Source organism: Prionailurus bengalensis, chromosome D1, assembly GCF_016509475.1.
Source record: "Prionailurus bengalensis isolate Pbe53 chromosome D1, Fcat_Pben_1.1_paternal_pri, whole genome shotgun sequence".
Lineage (NCBI taxonomy): Eukaryota > Metazoa > Chordata > Mammalia > Carnivora > Felidae > Prionailurus > Prionailurus bengalensis.
In genome coordinates this window covers 84,965,161-84,978,536 of record NC_057346.1, presented here as the reverse complement: position 1 = coordinate 84,978,536, position 13,376 = coordinate 84,965,161, and positions in this window count along the sequence as shown.

Sequence of the window (13,376 nt, the reverse complement as noted above, 5' to 3'; positions counted from 1 at the left end):
CTTGGTAAAAATCTCAACCTGTTCTCTTCCCTTTCCCTTCTATACTCTTCTCAGTTTGGCTCAAGCACAAGAAATTCCTACCTTTATGTACACCTTGGCTTCAAACCTTTAAAATCTCCTACTGAAATACAGATATATTTTCTTAAAGAAGCTGGTATTTTTAAAATCACCAATTAATTATCCAATCGCAGATAACACAATTTAGTTTTTTTTTAAAAGGCATAGGCTTTGGGGTGCCTGGGTGGCTCAGTTGGTTGGGTGTCTGAGTTTGGCTCAGGTCATGATTTTGCAGTTTGTGAGTTCGAGCCCTGCGTGGGGCTCTGTGCTGACAGCTCAGAGCCTGGAGCCTGCTTAGATTCTGTGTCTCATTCTCTCTCTGCCCCTCCCCAACTTGTGCTCTGTCTTTGTCTCTCAATAATAAGTAAATGTAAAAAAAATTTTTTGTTTTGAAATTTATTGTCAAATTGGTTTCCATACAACACCCAGTGCTCATCCCAACAGGTGCCCTCCTCAATACCCATCACCCACCCTCCCCTCCCTCCCACCCCCCATCAACCCTCAGTTTGTTCTCAGTTTTTAAGAGTCTCTTATGCTTGGGCTCTCACCCACTCTAACCTCTTTTTTTTTTTTCTTCCCCTCCCCCATGGGGTTCTGTTAAGTTTCTCAGGATCCACATAAGAATGAAAACATATGGTATCTGTCTTTCTCTGTATGGCTTATTTCACTTAGCATAACACTCTCCAGTTCCATCCACATTGCTACAAAGGGCCATATTTCATTCTTTCTCATTGCCACGTAGTACTCCATTGTGTATATAAAGCACAATTTTTTTGTCCATTCATCAGTTGATGGACATTTAGGCTCTTTCCATAATTTGGCTATTGTTGAAAGTGCTGCTATAAATTGGGGTACAAGTGCCCCTATGCATCAGTACTCCTGTATCCCTTGGGTAAATTCCTAACAGTGCTACTGCTGGGTCATAGGGTAGGTCTATTTTTAATTTTCTGAGGAACCTCCACACTGTTTTCCAGAGTGGCTGCACCAATTTGCATTCCCACCAACAGTGCAAGAGGGTTCCCATTTCTCCACATCCTCTCCAGCATCTATAGTCTACTGATTTGTTCATTTTGGCCACTCTGACTGGTGTGAGGTGCTATCTGAGTGTGGTTTTGATTTGTGTTTCCCTGATGAGGAGCGACATTGAGCATCTTTTCATGTGCCTGTTTGCCTTCTGGATGTCTTCTTTAGAGAAGTGTCTTTTCATGTTTCTTGCCCATTTCTTCACTGGATTATTTGTTTTTCAGGTGTGGAGTTTGGTGAGCTCTTTATAGATTTTGGATACTAGCGCTTTGTCCGATATGTCATTTGCAAGTATCTTTTCCCATTCCGTTGGTTGCCTTTTAGTTTTTTTGGTTGTTTCCTTTGCTATGCAGAAGCTTTTTATCTTCATGAGGTCCCAGTAGTTCATTTTTGCTTTTAATTCCCTTGCCTTTGGGGATGTGTCAAGTGAGAAATTGCTAAAAAAATTTGTTTTTAAAAAGCCATAGGCTTTGGAATCAGAAATACGATCTGAGTTCAGATCCTAATTTTGCTATTTTCAAACTGGGCACATTATCAAAATACTCACAGTTTGTACTGATAAAAATACTGAAATTGAACTATTCCTGACAAGAGAAAACTTAAGTCTTTACTGAATAATCCAAGATCCTTTTGATTACTAATTCCAAAATCTGTTCATGCCTTATACCAGGGAAAGTGTGTGAGTCTTGAAAAATCTGAAATGTTAACTTCAGTAACCCCTTAAAGGATTGTGTTCGTGAACTTGTGTTTTTATGTTATACTCTTGGTTTTTGTAGGATGCTACATACTAAAGCTAGCTCTTAGACTGGCTTGGGAAAATGCTATCTGCCATGTTACTTCCTGTCTCCTATAAGAGGGATCCACATAAAAAAAGTCTTTCAAAATCCAACACAAGACATACTTTGTTTCTTCTAAGGAAGAGGTATGCTTACATTTTCCTAATGTTGAAAAAATACACACTTACTTTTGCTTTCCATTTGGCTGTGACAGAGACAAAGTTAAAGTGCAATTCTATCTATTGCATAAGTCCTTTATGGCCAATATATTTGTGTTCCTACTTTGTCTTAACATTTCTCCTCTTATTTTTACTGTTTACCTGCATCCAACTATCTCTATCATATAGTTATTGTATTTTTGAATTTTTGTTATTAGCTTCATTAAATTCTTTATGAGATGAGGCTGGCAATAAATAAATAAATAAATAAATAAATAAATAAATAACAAATATAGTAAATGATTAGATCTCATACTGTTTATTACAATAAAAAAGAAAGAAATCTTGTAAAAGTTAAAGGAAATGGTAGACCAGGCTGTCAATCAAGGTGTATTAGTTATCTATTGCTGTGTAACAAACCATTGCAACACGTAGTGGCTTAAATTTAAAACCATGTAAAAAAGAAATAGCCATTTCTTGCATTAGCCAAGACTTCTTGCAGTGACATGGTGGATCAGTTAAGACCTTATGGTCCATGACCTCCCTCATGTGACTGGTAATCGTCAGGCTGGTTGGTCTAGTAGGCCTCAGCTTGGTGACTTGCCTATACTTGATCTCTTATCCTCCAGCAAACTAGCTTGGGCTTCTTTAGAGGATGTCTCAGGGAAGTAAGAGAGGATAAGTGACTTTGAACAAGCAGTTTTCTTGTCTCTGTCTATGTCACATTTGCTAATGTCTCTTCAGCCACAGCAAATTTCATAGCCATTCTTAGTTTTTAAGGAGTAGAGAAATAAATTCCAACTTCTTTATGGGAGGAATGGCAAAATCAACTGCAAAGGGACATGAATACAGAGAAGAAAATAATTTGTAGCCAGTTGCAATCTACAAGACAAAGTAAAGATAAAATAAAGACAATAGATCTTTAATGAAGAACATAAGGGACTGCTTCCATATCTTGGCTACTGTAAAAAATGGTTCAATACACATCAGGGTGCATATGTCTCTTCAAATTAATGTTTTTGTTTTCTTTGGGTAAGTATCTAGTAGTGAAGTTACTAGATCATATGGTAATTCTATTTTTAATTAAAAAATTTTTTTAATGTTTGTTTATTTCTGAGACAGAGAGAGAGCATGAGTGGGGGAGGGGCAGAGAGAGGGAGACACAGAATCAGAAGCAGGCTCCAGGCTCTGAGCTGTCAGCACAGAGCCTGACATGGGGCTTGAACTCACAAACCGTGAGATAATGACCTGAGCTGAAGTCGGTCGCTCAACCGACTGAGTCCCCCAGGCACCCCTATTTTTAAATTTTTAAGAGATCTTCATACTGTTTCTCATGATGGCTGCACCAATTTGTGTCCCCACCAATAACATACCTTTTTCCTTTTTCTCTGTATTTATTATTATTATTTCTTGTTTTTTTATTTTAGCCATTATCACAGGTGTAAAGTGATATTGCACTGTGGCTTTAATTTGCATTTCCCTGACGACAAGTGATGTTGAGCATCTTTTCATGTGTCCCTTGGCCATCTGATAAAGAAAATGTGGTATATACACAATGGAATATTACTCGGCCATAAAAAAAGAATGAAATCTTGCCATTTGCAAAAACATGGATGAACCTAAAAGCTATATTGCTAAATTAAATAAGTCAGGGAGAGACAAATAAAAATATGATTTTATTCATATATGTAACTTAAGAGTCAAAACAAATGAACAAAGAAAAAAGAAACGAAGAAGCATATGCTTAAATACAGAGATCAAACTGGTAGTTGCCAGAGGGGAGGTGGGTGGGTGGATGGGTGAAATAGACCAAGGGGATTTAGAGCACACTTACCTTGAGGAGCACTGAGAAATGTATAGAATTGGTGAATCATTGCACACCTGAAAGTAATATAACACTGTATGTTATTGTACTTGAATTAAAAAATATATATATACATAAAAAAGAAAAAGAAAAAAGGAAGAAATGGGAATCAGTTATTAATGTTTATTGAGCACCTACTATGTACAAGCTATTTGTATTTATAGAGCACTTGGTTTAGGAGAAGGAGGTTGTTTCAACTACAGAATGTGAGTCAGTGACAGAGGATTTTCTATGACATTGTCTGGGCAGGATTCCATGTATCTGCTTTATAAATTCATGAACTCCAGTTTTCCCTTCTCTGTCTCAAGATAGGTTTTGGCATCTCAGCAATTAAGAGATGCTAGAAAGTTAAATAGTTGGAGTAACAGACTGTGAAGTTCTCAGGATACTACAGATAAGAGGAACCTGTTGATTTGGGGACATTGCAGCTGTGGTTTTGCTTTGTGTATGATTGAAGGATCTGCCAATGTAGGGATGTGGGAAATTAAAATTCACCAGACAGTTTAAGGTCTTATCCCCCTTTGTGCAATAAGGATCAAGGGATTAATAGGATCTCAGAATTGGAAAGAATGTCAGAAGGTCATAGAATCATGTCCTGTTTGTTACCCTGTTTGGTTTTTTGACTGCCACTCAAGTACCTGTTTCTTCCAGGTAGACAGCATGCCCATGGTTGGGCTCTCAGTTCTGGTTCCAGACTCAGCTGTCTCTCCCTTTGAATCTGCATGTACCACTGTTTCAGTCCTTCTCTTCTCTTCCCTTCCCTTCCCTTCCCTTCCCTTCCCTTCCCTTCCCTTCCCTTCCCTTCCCTTCCCTTTCCTCTCCTTTTCTTATTTTAAAATGTTTATTTTTGAGAGAGAGTGAAAGAGAGAGCAAATGGGGGAGGAGCAGAGAGAGAGGAGGGGACAGAGGATCCAAAGCGGGCTCTGCACTGATAGCAAAGAGCCTGATTCAGGGCTCGAACTCATGAACCATGATATCCTGACCTGAACCGAAGTCAGATGCTAATTGACTGAGCCACCCAGGCACTCCCTTCCAGACCATTTCTGGGGCTCTCACCCACCCCAATGGGATATCCAATGGGATAGTCCTGAGGGCTCTGCTCATTAGGTCTTCCTGAATTAGTGAGGAGGATACTATGGAAAGAAGGATAACCTTATCTTCTACTACTTAGAAGGAGAATTTCAGGTTCTGATCCAACAGTTACTGAATGCTTTCTCAGTGCCAGAGACTATGCCAGATGATTCTACATTTCTTCTAATTTATTTTAGTTTTTTTTAATGTTTATGTATTTTTGAGAGAGAGAAAGACAGAGACAGAGACAGAGACAGAGTGTGAGTAGGGGAGGGGCAGAGAGGGAGAGACACACAGAATCCGAAGCAGGCTCCAGGCTCTGAGGTGTCAGCCCAGAGTCTGAGGTGGGGCTCACACTCACAGACGGCGAGATAATGTCCTCAGCCGAAGTCAGTTGCTTAACCAACTGAGCCACCCTGGCACCTCTCTTCTAATTTAGTCCTAAACACTCTCTGGCCAAGATCAAGTGGAAATTCCAGAGACTAAGCTTGTCACTCTCAGACTGCTTTACCAGGAAAAAAAAAATACATTAAAAAATCAGTTGTACCCAACACTTCATATTTTAAAACAATTAAAAGTACAACCTTTTTCTCTTCAAATACTTTGGATTCCTTCTTTTGGGGGTGGTGTGGCAAGGTCTTTGCATTCTATCATAGGGTGAAAGGGGAAGATATAAACTGGGTATAAACTGTGATAACTGTGAATCGGACTTTTTCTAAGGCTGTATTCAGTGTGCATGAACAAAATCTCAACTAGGCTCTTCATTCAGACACAGAAACCTTGATGGATGAATATTCAAAATTCATTGACGAGTTCCATACCCTCTTTCAAAGATAAGTGCCAAGTCCTTCCCTTAATTATACTCTGAACAAAATAAGATATGTAGAAGAAGAGAATGCATTTTGAATTTCTATTCACTCTCATCCCTTCTTCTAATTACACAAAGCATCTTTTATATGGGAAATCCAGAGACAATTTTCTGCTTGAGAATGAGGGCAGACTTTTTTGCAAGTCAATAGCATAGTCGTTATGTTGTTAGGTAGAGACAAGATGACACAGTATAGCACCACATTTTGTTACTCCATGCCTGAGAAGTTTTAAGTCTCATATCAGCTTCAAAAATTTAAATAGGGAGTTATGTTCATTTAGGTGGATTTCATGGTTACAGGATGTGAGAGGTGTGAGATGCCAACAATGGGGATTCACGTGGGCCAGAAAATAGAAGAGACCTAAGTGTTCACAAGTAGAGGCAAGTTTTGTACAGAGAAATCATCCAATAGAAATACTTCATCTGGTGGATGGAGTAAAAGATCAGTGTCTCCTGTAACCATCCATTACTGGTCTGGTAGTGGATGCTGTTAAACACCAGACCAGATTTCTGGGAGTAATAAGCAAAGAGAGGAGTACTCGAGAACAAAATGTTAGAGAATATTGATTAGATCACCTACTGCAAGTAAGAAAGAGATATAAAACAATGAAAATGGCCTGACACAGAAAACCACAGGGCAAAAAATAAAGAGCTTCTTTAGAAGTGTAAGGAATATGAAAGAATTGGGGGGAAATCACTATTACTGTCTGGACAAGGCCCCAGGTATGGCTGTGCACAGTTAAGACCATCGATATTTAGAGAGGGTAAGGAGAAGGAATCCCAAGGTGATGCAAATCACCTTTAACGTGTTAACAAGCAGAAAATGTCAAGCAAAGAGAGAAAACGTAGGCAATAAATTGGGAAATGAAGTGGAGAACTGAGACAGGTACTCTAGAGGCTCATAAATGGGCAGTGGAGCAGGCAAAAACCGGGAGAAATCATGTGAGTTTCAAAACAGAATATGGGGAGAGAAGACTATTATAGTAGCTGACAGTTATTGAATGCTTATTGTAGGCTAATTTCTGTCATAAGCAATATTCCTCATAATTCCTTCAGGTAGGTACAATTATGATCCTCTGTTTATGGTCCAGGAAACTAAGGTGTAGTGAGGGAGGATAAGTAACCTGCCCAAGGTTACATGGCTAGCAGGTGACAGAAGCAAGAGGAGACTGCTTCCATAAACTACCTCTGGGTTTAAGAGTTAGTGATCTGCAATAGGTTCACTTAAATGACACCTAAAGGATTCTATTTTTAGAAGGATCTGATTAATTGCTTTTGAATATGGAATAATGGCCCCGGATCTGTTCTGTTTATTGGGTTTTAGTAACGCTTGTAAGAGTGTTTGTGAGGCAGAGAACATAGGGTAGAAGCAAAAGAGCAATGAGAGAGTTGGGACCTATTAGGCCAGGGCTCATGGAACCAACATGGCAGTTAGGTTGTTTACTTTTCTCTTCCAGAAGAGGTCAGTTGTGCCCAAATCTCCTTATTCAAAGGGAGCTTGACTGTGCTGTCCTTAGACTTTGGTCAGCATCTACAGATTCTAATCAAGGAGGTTGGAGCTGTTGGGAAGTTGCATTACAAGGAGGTAAGGCAGCCGATTTGGGTTTGTGCAAAGACCAAGCCAACTGGCTGTGTAAAGGGACAAAATCTACCCTTATAGGTAGGAAGTAGGTAGGGATTCAGGAACACAGCCTGCTAAGAGGTGACCAGCTAAAAGACAAAACTCACATATTTTAAAATTAGAGCTGGATTTGGATTCTGGCTCCACTCTTGATTAGTAAGCTATTTAATTACTTTGAGCCTCAATTTCCATATCTTGAAAACAGGCATAAGAATGTCTATGTTGAAGATATGTCATGAATATTTTGAAAAGAGATGATATATATGAAGCAATCAGTTCCTGATACACACAAGATGCTCAGTAAGCTAGCTGTTATTATTACCAGGTGATGACGATAATGATAATGATGTTGATCATTATGATTCAGAGCTGTGTACCATTCTTAGTGAAAAGCATGGTGCAAACCGGGAATAGAAGTGAGATAGCACTGGAGTAGGGTATGAATAAACCCAGCTGTTCTATTTGGGCATCCATGGAGGGGTTTAGGATGGAGGTCAGCCTGAAAGACAGCCCAGTATTCAAATTGTAACCTCTGCACACCCAGCTCAGGGCAACAGATTGACTCTCCCCTTACATTTCTCTATATCATGCATAGTAAAGCCTCTCCTATGATAATACTAGGTCTAAGTCTCATCAGTTCAGAAACAGACAGGCATGGGTTGCTTGTAGTAGGGCTTCAGCACCCACAGTCAGGCCTTGAGCAGACAGGAACTGAACGATTAGCCTACCCCCTCTCCTGCTGTAAGGCAGCCCCTCTAACATGCTGTCATTTAATAAGTCATGAGGAACAGTATCTCAAGTAGCATCTCCTGTGTGGCATTGTGTTTTAAATAACTCGAAGGACTTGATGAAGCTTGTATGCTGGTCTGAGATATTGCCAGCAGTAGGCTTGTGTATCTTATCACTTCCTTGGTTCACAAACAAGAAGTTCCTCTTAAGGATTAGATGACATTGGCTAACATTGATATACAAAGACAGATTAGTACCAGAGGGACATAGTAGAAGAAAGAGAAGAGAGATGATTTGTATGATGATCTTAGTAAAAATTTGGATAATTAATAATGATAGCAATAGCAATAATAGTATATTTTTTCCAATGCTCAGAAACTGTTGATGGTGAGATTTACTATCATTTGAAGAACAGCTTATTCTAGTGATGGCTGGCGGCAAAGGAGATGTATATACCAACTTCAGGAGCAGTAAAAGGAAAAATATCTTAGTGGATATAATAGCTAATATATTTTGAGCACATTTTTCTAGGCACTCGGCTAAGTGCTTTACAGGCCTTATTTATCACAAAAACTCCAAGTAGCTATTATTATTATTATTCCCTCTTTATAGAAGAATTAGAGGCTTAAAGTCTGAATTAGATAAGGTAATGCTGTAACAGCTAAACCCTGAAATCTCAATGTTTTCTTCCAATAGGATTATACTTGTCATTCATACAAAGTTCAAAATCAGAGAAAGAAGGTGGTGGTGGTGGTGGTGGTGGTGGTCAGGGGTGGGGGCACATCACAGTCATTCAGAGATCTAAGCTAATAGAGGTTTCACTCTCCGCAACACCTGGATACTGTGGTCACCTGCACATTGATATGCCAACAGGGATGGGGAAGGAGACAGCTTGGGGAGGCGGTTTACAGGCCAGTACAGAAAGTACGCTCTCTTGACCAGAACTCATTCACATGGCCCTTTCCACATTTAATAAAGGATGAAAATGAAGTTGCTGGCTGTGCAACTGCTTCTCAACACACTTCTGTCATATGGAAGAGAAGGATAGAGCAGCATCAGCCAGTCCCACCACAAAGTGGTTCAGTAGATTAACTGATTAATTAGCAAGGGCCAGGGCCAGGATCTAAACACACGTCTGTGTGATAGCAGAGCCTACATTCCTGGTATTCCAGCTGTGCTGGGGTGAGAAGAATTGATATGGAGAGAAGCATGTGTTTTTGTTTTTTGTTTTTAAGTTGCCTTTATTCTCAGCCCAACTTGAGGAGCTCAGAAAGAAACACTTTGCCCTGCTGTCTCTTTCTTAAAAAGATAAAATTGCCTGGATGATGCACTGTTTTGTTTTGTTTTGTTTTGTTTTGTTTTTTTTTCAGTGACTCACCCAAGATTGCTTTAGTTCAGCAAAATGTATCACATCATGAAATAGAATGACATCTTTGAAGCCAGAGCACAGTACTTCTTGACGTGACACACAAAAAATGTAAAGTGAGCCTCATTTTCTGAAGAAGCTGAGAAAACAAATTTAAAAAAAGGCAATAACACAAAATTTTTATTAAGACATACCCTGTTCAGTCATTGCTACCCTAAGTTTTTGAGGGTCAGTGAATTCTGTGCAAATGTTTTGACTGATTCATGTGACTGCTCTGAGTGAATTTTTTATATATTCCTTTGGTAACTGTGGTATTAGGAGTAGTGACATTAGTAGGAAATAATGAGTGTTTACTCTCAACCAGAATCTTGCCTAATTGCTTCTCATGTATTATCCCATTTAATATTTTATAAACTGTGATAAACTCTATCTCAATTAAAGATACTTTATAACATAGTTATTGTTATTATTTAATTTTTTATTTATTAGAGAGAGAGAGAGAGAGAGCAGGGGTGGGTTGAAGAGAGAAAATCTTAAGCAGGCTCCACAATCAGTGTGGAGCTGGATGCAGGGCTAGATACCAGCACCCTAGGATCATGATCTGAGCTGAAATCAAGAGTCTGATGCTCAACCAACTGAGCCACCTAGACGGCCCAAGCATTGTTATTATTATATCCAGCCTTAAAGGTTGGGAAACTGAGGCCCAATACTGTTAAATCATGTGTTCAAAGTCACAAATTGAGCAATAGAGCCAGGATATGAACCCAGATGTTGTGACTGTAGAGTCTATAGTGTTAGTCACTACTTGTGAGGGCCCCCCCTACTGAAGGTGGACGGTACACAATAAGCAAGTTGAAGAGGTGGGGAATTGGACCTAACATTAATGGCAAGCCTACATGGTTCTGGGCATTTTATGCATGTAAATAGGTGCCAGGTGTTCTCCATATTCTCATATGATCTTACTGTTTCAACCCTATATCCAATGATTTTCAAAATTTAGACACTCACAAGCTTTTCATCTCAAAGTATAAGCTGAAATCCTTACAGTGGCAACATGGGCCAATACAGCTGGATTCTCTGATCTCTCTGACCCCATCTAGTTCTCTCCCTCACTTCCTTTTCTCTAACCATGCTGACTTCCTTATCATTCCCCAGTCACATCAGGCAAACTTTCCATCAGGGCTTTTCCCCATGCAGTCCCCTCTTTCTGGAATGTTCTTCACACAGGTATCTACATGGCTAGCTCCCACTCATCTTTTAGTTATTTGTTCAGAATTGCTTTTTCAGAAGTTCAGCTTCTATCCATGATGAAGTAGTTCCTTATGGCAAATCCTACTGGAGGCAACAAATAAGACTTAGTACATTTTAGGAACAGGAAAGTGATCAAAAGCAAGTAGATGCTGAAAAGAGACAATGCTTGAAAGAAGAAAACATTGACTTTCTAATTTTTAGTAGTTTTCATCTCAAAGAAGGCCTCAGTCTGCCTTGTGTAGGGTAATTAAAACTCTGAAATAAAGCCCATAGTCTTACTGGTTTGAGGCAACCACAATCATTCTGGAACATCCCAGGAAAAACAACATCAACAATGGTGCCAGACTGGGCTGCCCAGGTGGCTCGGTAGGTTAAGCATCCGACTCTTGATTTTGGCTTGGGTCATGATCTCATGGTTCATGGGTTTGAGCCCCACATCAGGTAGGCTCTGTGCTGACAGTGTGGAGCCTCCTTGGGAATCTCTCTCTCTCTCCCTCTCTGTCAAAATAAATAAATAAATAAATAAATAAACTTAAAAACAAAAACAAAACAGAACAAAAACTATTGTACTGGAGAAGAAGAGCTCAAAATTCTGTGAAAAAACTTTGTCAAAATCTCTGGCCTCTGAGATGTACACATAGGCAGAGTCCAAGAAGCCCTGTTAACTCTCAAAGAACTGAAATGACATTTGAGCTGTAGCAGAGACAGAACTTTGCCATTTGCACACAACCCTGTGCAAGTGAACCCCTTGCTTAAATCAATACTGTATGCAGGAATATTTCAGAATCTCTACAGCATGTCATTCCTAATGTCCGGGTTATATCCCAGAATTATTGAACATATGAAGATTCAGGAAAATGTGGCTTATTTTGAAATGAAAAGGAAATCAAAGAACACTGACACCAAGATGACCCACATGTTGCAATTGGTAGACAAGGGTTTGAAATTGACTATTATAAATATGTTCAAGGTTGGAAGGGAAACCACATGTATGCTGGAAAGACAGAAAACAAATGATAAATTTCTGTTTAGAAATAAAATTGTTTTCTGCAGAGGAATAGAAATTGTGAAGAAGAAACAAAATTCTGGAGTGCAGAAGTACAGTATCTGAAATTTTTAAAAAAGTGGCTGTACTTCACGGCAGAATGGCAAAAACAGAAGGAGAAAGATTAATGGAGATTGTCTCATCCAAAGACAGAGAAAACAATTTTTAAAATATCTCACATATGTAACATATGTATAATTGGAGTCCCAGAAAGGGAGGAGACAGATAATGGGACAGAAAAAAATACTGAAGAAATAGTGACTGAAATTTTCCCCAATATGATAAAAGATAGTCATTTCCTTCTCAGGGAGCCCTTCTCAGACCACCTTTGAAAAATTAAAACCTCCATTTCTCCCAATATTTCATATCCTCTTTTATGCTTTGTTTTTCTTGATATATATCACTTCTCTCCATCTAAAATACTAGCTACTGTACAGGATTTGAGTTCCATGAGGATGAGGACAAGCATTGCTGTGTTCTTCACACTGCCGTATCTTCAGTACACAGAACAATACCCATCATATGGCTGGTACTCAATAAAAATCTGCTGTATGTTGAATAAATGAACCTTGCTAATATTTCCAACTTAGAATACAAAGTTTCTAGGCACCATCACTGAGTATATAATGCTTTTGTTCAAATGACATTCACTCTGTGAGTGTGACATGGCAGGAAAGTACAGATAGCATTTTTTCCCCCTCCAGTTTCCCAAGGTACTTTTCAGAGCTCATCACATGGAAGTCAGTGAGCTGGATATCCTTTTCTGGATTCTTCCATTGTAGTTTGAAGGTAGACTGAGGGATTCACCTGAGCACCTGCATTCTTGCCTGTTCTTGTTTATGCATCTCCCTGAGTCATCCTCTTGTGGGGGAAACTGAAATCTCCAAATGACATATCTAAAGTCTGTGTTCAGAAGCATATTCCTAATGTTGTGTTACATGTGTCACAATTCATCATGTGTCAGATAAATCCTGGGAAATAGGTGAACACACACCCCACCTGACAGATACCTTCCACCTCATCTTTTTCCTCAAATATATCAGTTGGGGCAGTAACATTTAGGGGACACCTAGTTCACTGTGTGCCATCCCTCTAGGTGAAGGCAGACATATGACAGGGTTTTTCTAATTTGATATTGTGAAGATTTTGCTCACTGTGACCTGGATACATATCTTCTCTGTATCAGTCTTGACCTGCAGCTGCCCCAGCCCTGTTCTTCATAGTGAGAAGCAAGTGATTTATAAGGAACCCAGGCCCTTCCAGGATTTTAATCAACACAGCCAGACAAGTCTATCCCCTTTCCTCTTTGTTTTTTGTTTTGTTTTGTTTTGTTTGTTTTTACACACAAAAAAAAATACTCCTGGCACTATGCTAGACAGAGGTGGTCTAGCCCTCATGGAGCTTTGACTTTAATGGAGATCTATGAAAATAAGTGGCTGATTCATACATCATGTAGTTAAGTATCATAAGAGATCTAAGAATAAAATGCCGTGACAGGGTACAAAGGGCCACTGGACCTAACTCTGTGGGAGCAGAGAAGGCTCTCT